Here is a 6,681-nt window from a genome sequence, read left to right as displayed (position 1 = left end):
ATATATATATATATATATATATATATATATAAGACCATATAGGGAGGAAATGACCAAAATGCCCTTTTAAAAAAACTGGAATTCACTAATCAGGGCCTGTGACGATCGATCTAACGGTCCGTCAAGTCTCCCGATGGTCCACCAGATCGTTCATCACTCGAGTGCCAAAACTGGAATGTTCTGCCTCGATGTGACAGTCGAAGTGACGGTCTGTCAGGAAACTAACAATCCACCAAGTCGTCCGTCACTCGAGGGCAAAAAATAAGACATTCTATCTTGAACTGACGGACCCCTTGATGGTCCATCAATTTTTTGACGGTCCACCATCTTGGCCGTCACACGGTGACCAGGAATAGGGGTCACTTCCTTGGCTTGAAAGGACACTTGATGGTCCACCAAGGACCTGACGACCCCGCCAGGTTGACCGTCAGCCTTGGGCAATCCAATATTGCTGAGTAAAATGGCTATAACTCCCTGTCTGAAGTTAGATTTAAATGAAATTGGTATCGATGAAAAGATTATTCAATGCTCTACATGAAAAAAAGTAGAAATTAGAGAAATACAATATGGTTTAAACATAAATCACTTTGGAAGTCATACATATCCACTCAAAAGATGGATTTAGGCTTAAGAAACAATCGGGGTATTACATGATTGTTCTAGTACTCTAAAGCAGGGTGATACTTATAGCATTGAGCTATAATAGGTAGCAATGTATAAATGTAGTTTAAATTGTATAATTGTATACGTATGATATGTATTAAGATTTATGTATTTATGTATCTAAGAAAATGCATGACGCATATATTAGTCCATCATATTTTGTTGTTGAGCTGGATGATGATATACAATTTAATGAGGTGCCAAAGAAAAAAGAGGTACATTTATATTTGTGCATAACTTTTATAGAAAAATTGTGTTTGTATTTTTATTTGACATGGTGTATTTTGTATTTTTAGATTCTTAAAGAAAATCCACATCAAATGCATACAAGTGATGACCAAGTGATTGAGGTTGATGGTGTTGCTACATTGAGGCCGGAGACTGAATCATAGTATGAGACCCTTGATGAGCTCCTTCCAAATTTAAACTTGGTGAAAAGTACCATCATACATCCAATTAGATGTATAAATGATACAACACCTGTACCGAAACAAAGGAACAAAAAACTTAGTCACTGGAACTTTTACAACAAAATTTGGATCATCATTTGGTACTCTGTAATTTTGTCTTATTGTATTTTTATTCATTATTTATAACATTATAAATACATCTTAAATAATTATGCATACAACTTTTAGGTACTTCTGCGAGTAGATCATGTGATTCACCGATATTGAACAAAAAATATCCATTTACACCTTTTAATGACTGTCCATATGATTCATCTATTGAGAACAAGTATTTGAAATGGATTAAAGAAGGCCTCCTTACTATGCATGAGAGAAAGTACGTTATTTTTACTATGTTTCAAATGATTAGATTTTTATCATATTGAATCCATTTTCACAATACTTATAGATGGAAGGACAATGAAGATCATTTCAGGAAGCATAAATCAGACATTCCGATTCTGTTGCAGTTTGGTGTAGAAGTTGTCAGTGATAAGAATTGGTTCTACTAACTATCTTTTCCAGGGAAATTATTGAATGATGCAGTACATAATACATTGACTTTATTTTATTATGTATTTGATTTTATGTATTGACACACAATTTAATATTTGCAACACATTAATGTCATATTTTATTACTTGTGCAAGAAAGGAAAGTACAATCCTTTAAGTAACTACTCTTACACAACTTTTGATTGTGTATTCAAGATTAAAGTAGCAGAATTATGGGAGAAGTATGTGGACCCACAAAGTTGTACATCTTCTATGTGAGAAGAATATGTTGTATGTGAATACATGAATGGATATAGGTTGATAGCTGGTGTCCCATGGCATACACTGGATCATGTTCGAATTTCTTTGCACGTAAAAGAACGACTCCACTAGGTACTTGTTGTAGTGTCATTCTTAGATTGGTGTTTATATATTTATGACTCGTACAACTCTGCAATCTATGATGTGTATGTCAAAATAGAGGTGCAAAAGTTTGCAGAGGTTATACCTTCTTCCCTTTTGAACATCGACTTCTATAAGAAGAAAATAGACATTGATTGGCAGTGTCACCCCAAGTACAGAAATAAAGATGAATCTGATCCATTTGAGGTAATTTTTGTCAATGATATACCTCAACAAAAATCTGGCAGCATGTATGTATATAGTGCATTAATATTTTACTTGTAGTGATTATGTTGGTAAATATAGTAACGTACTTTTGTATTTATGTTTTTAGGGATTATGGTATTTGTGTTGCTGTTTATGTAGAGTTTCTCACTAGTGGTCAAGGTCTGCCAAATCAAGAATTTGATATTGTGCCATTCCGCACCCGATATGCTGCTTTGCTTTGGGATTATGATCAAAAAAAGAAAGAAAGTGGCACTACGAGTGATGATGAGGCACTTGCAAAGATACGTAGACCCTTCACTGATTGGGACAGTAGCAAGGATGTTACTATATTTTAATGCTAGTTTATGTTCTAGAAAGTTTATGGGATTATGTAGTTTTGATAAACACAATAACAACGTATGTGTTTTATGTGATACTAGTTTCCTTTCTTTTCAACCGTACTTTGTATTTATGTTATACAGTTTATCTTTTGTGGTTTTGGATGAACAAATCAGTGTATGTAGTTCATATGATAACAATGTCATTGTGTTTGAACCGTAGTGTATGTGGTTCTGTTTCGATATATTACATTTTATTCATATTTGCTTTTCTCTCAATTTTTCATGTCTATTAAATAGTCTCAATGTAAGGGTATTGATATGTATTTCGTACATGATTTACAATGTCAATTGACATGTATTCTATCTCAACCTAATAGGATTACATGTATTTAACAAATGAAAAATCATATGTATTTGATAGTCTCATTCTACTGCAAATAAATTTTCCAATACATTTATGTGTATTGCTGATACCTGATATATGAAAAAAAAACCATAGAATATCAACTACAAAGATCAAAAACAATCACTACATTCATGAATATAATAGTTGTATTCAACAAATTCATTATGATCATTTAATTTTTTCAAACAAGAATATAGTAAAGAAGACTTAGATTGCAGTAACTAAAACAGTAACACAAGACTTAGATTTGTACAAACTAAAGCAAATTTTTAATGCAACAACAACTAAAGCAGTTTTTAAACTATCCCAAATTAATTGTATAAAAAAAATTTAACTAGATATTTATTACAACAACCTTTAGCTAATCCTAATTTCAATGTATCTCCTCACGTGGTGCATTACCACATGAACGCCTGTTATGACCACGAAATCCATATGTGCTGCAGTTTTTTTCTTTTTTTTATACAACTTAGTGAATGACTTTTTCCACTTTTCTTTGGTCTTCCAGGAGGCCTTTTAAACTTTGATGGTAGTACCACTTCTTTTGCAACTTCTTCAGGTATCTGCCAGCCAGTCACATCCGGAAAAGGATACACTGGAATCTCATACGTTTTTAACACAGTTTCTGGCTTGTAATAATCTAAGCAATATGGACCTGATTTGAATTTCTTCTTGTTTAAAATAGCCAAAACATACGGGCATGATATTTTATCATATTGAAACTGTCCATAACTGCATTGTTTGTTTTCAAGGCAGATAATAAAGGTTTTTTCTTTGTCATTTACTACATATAGATAGTCTGTTGATGGTGTTACCTGCAATGAATACATAAATACATCTCAAATCTAAATCTGGAATACTATAGATTAAATATATATGTATCCTAATATACCATCATAAGTGCTGATAGGGTATCATTTATTGTAAGAATCTCCTGAATTTTCATGCCAAGTGTTGTGGATGTAAAGGAAACTTTTTGCCAATTAGTGCAATTCCATCACCCAAACATCTTTCTCACTTTTTCAAGAAAATTATAAATTGGCTTCTCCCTTGCTATTACCAGTGCTGAATTAATAGACTCTACAATATTTGATATCATTGTCCATCCTCTGTGAACAGGCGCATACACCCTTGACAACTTGTCATATCCTGCCAACTCCAAATATTCCTTAACTCTCACATCTACATTTTGAACTATTTCCATCAAGCTGTTAAATCAGAATGTCTATATGATTTAGCCATGGTATAGTACACCTCGCTTAACTATTCATGTGACTTCCTGTATCTTTTGTGTACATTTTGCCATAAGTGCCATATGCATGCATTATGTGTTATATCAAGGTACACTTTGGAAACAACTTTTATGATACTCTCATTTTTATTAGAAACAATGCACATCTCTAGCCTCTGACTATAAGCTTTCTTAAATTGCTAAAAAATCAAGTCCATGAAGCATCATTTTCTGAATCAACCACTCCGTATGCTAATGGTAATATGTTACCTGTACAAAAATATAAATACAAATACATGATAGATGTCAAAATAATCTCTAAGTTTTTATTTAAATAATATAGTATACTTACCTGCACCATCTAAAGTACTAGCACGGACAAATGTCCCTATGTATGTTGATTTGATTTGGCTTCCATCAATTACAACGATTGGTCTACAATGCTAAAATACCTTGATAAAAGCATAAAGAGATATAAACAGATACAAAAATTAATTGTCAGGCATTTTCTTCATTCAAATATGTGATCCAGGGTAAGTTTTTTCCATGATGTATAAGTAGGCAGGTAACTTCTGGTAAGATTGAGCTGGTTTCCCTATTATAGAATCTACTGCCTTCTCCTTAGCACACCAAGAAACCATGTATATCACATCCATTCCAATGTCTTCCTTTATATCATCTCTAATATCAGTTGGTGTATATTTTCTCTTCAAATTGGCTATTTTTGGTTTAATAATCCCTGCTATCAATTTGCTAGTAGCATTTGAGTCTTTGTAGATCTTGTCCTTTAATGAACATGTATGTTCTCTTACAAAAGTCCAAACTACAAACTGTATAGAATCATTCATGCTTGACTTGAAAAATCACTTGCATTCTTTAGAGTTACATTTAAGTTACTATCTCCATAAAACATATATAGTGAATGCACAAGCCATTACAAAACTGTATAAATTATGATAGTAAGAACATTCAGTGAAATCAAATATATAAAGAATAAACATACCTGCTGGCATTAGACCTAGGTACTTTTGTAGCAAATCGATAACTAATCGAATAGTTATACATTACAGCCTGAAGTGTAGCCTTGTCTTTGTATCTCTGGCCAACAATCACTTCTTTTTTATTAGTATCAAAAATAAAATTTTGCATACCATAGTCGGGAATCATTATTTGAAGTGGATCAATTGAAGCTTCTGTATCAAGTTCACAATCATTTGCAGACATAAGTTCATTTCCAATAAAATTTTTTGCTGATACATCTTTGCTGATATCATTATCAAAAAAATTAACACATAGGGGATTCTTGGCCAACACATTGTTTAATTTCTTCAATTGAACATACACCTTGACTCCCATGTCATTGTGTATCTCTATTAGTTTATTGGCACCCTCAACACTGTATTTAATCTTCACAGTTTTCACTCTTAAGTCTATCTTCAGCTGGCTACCAATTAACTCAACCAAGTCTCTGTGAGAGGCATATTAATTTAAGACTATTCCTTCAGTTTCGTAATCATTGTATTTATTATCTTCGGTGCACTTTCCCGAATGCCAAATCATGATCATTATGCTTGCCATTTTGTTTCTGTTAGTGTTGATGCAACTGTTAAAAGTCAGAAATACAGTAGCACAAAGTGAATATAGTAGTATATTACAAAGTGAATATAGTAGTATATTACAAAGTTAATTCGATAATTTAGATATACAAAGTGAATACAGTAGTGTATTACAACGTTAATTCGATAATTCAGTCATACTAAGAGAATACAGTAGTATATTACAAAGTTAATTCGATAATTCAGACATACAAACTGAATACAGTCATTGAAATTAAAATATTGATCAATTGAAAACTCTGCAAATAGTACAAACAATTATAAACAAGACTACAATTCACTGAATCATATCATTTAATCTAGTGTATTTGTTTCAAAGTCGAGAAATGGATTAAGAACTACATTACGACATGCCATATTTGTTTCCAAGGATCAATCAAAATTTTCAATATTTTGATGATTTTGAATTATTCTGTATTTGTTTCAAGCTCGTATAACAGTGAATAAAACTACATTACATTTTGTATTTGCTTTGAAGGAGGATGAACCAAAATTTTGGGAATTTTGATGATTTTGAATTCTTCAGTACTTGTTTCAAACTCGAAGTATAGAACAGTAAAAAAACAACATTACGACATACAATACTTGTTCTAAAGAAGAAGGATGAATCAAAGTTTTGGAAATTTTGATAATTTTGAATTTCTCAGTATTTGTTCAAACTTGAAATACAAAACAGTGAAAAATTACATTATGACGTACAATATTTGTTTTGAAGAAGAAGGATCAATCAAAATTTTGGAAATTTTGAATTTCTCAGTATTTGTTTCAAACTCAAAGTACAAAATAGTGAAAAACTACATTACAACATACATTCCTTTGAAAAAGAAGGATCAATCAAAATTTTGGAGATTTTGAATTCTTCAGTATTTGTT

This window comes from Capsicum annuum, chromosome 1 (genome assembly GCF_002878395.1).
Source record: "Capsicum annuum cultivar UCD-10X-F1 chromosome 1, UCD10Xv1.1, whole genome shotgun sequence".
Taxonomy (NCBI): domain Eukaryota; kingdom Viridiplantae; phylum Streptophyta; class Magnoliopsida; order Solanales; family Solanaceae; genus Capsicum; species Capsicum annuum.
The sequence above is the reverse complement of the archived record's forward strand: the minus strand, read 5'-3'. Positions refer to the sequence as shown.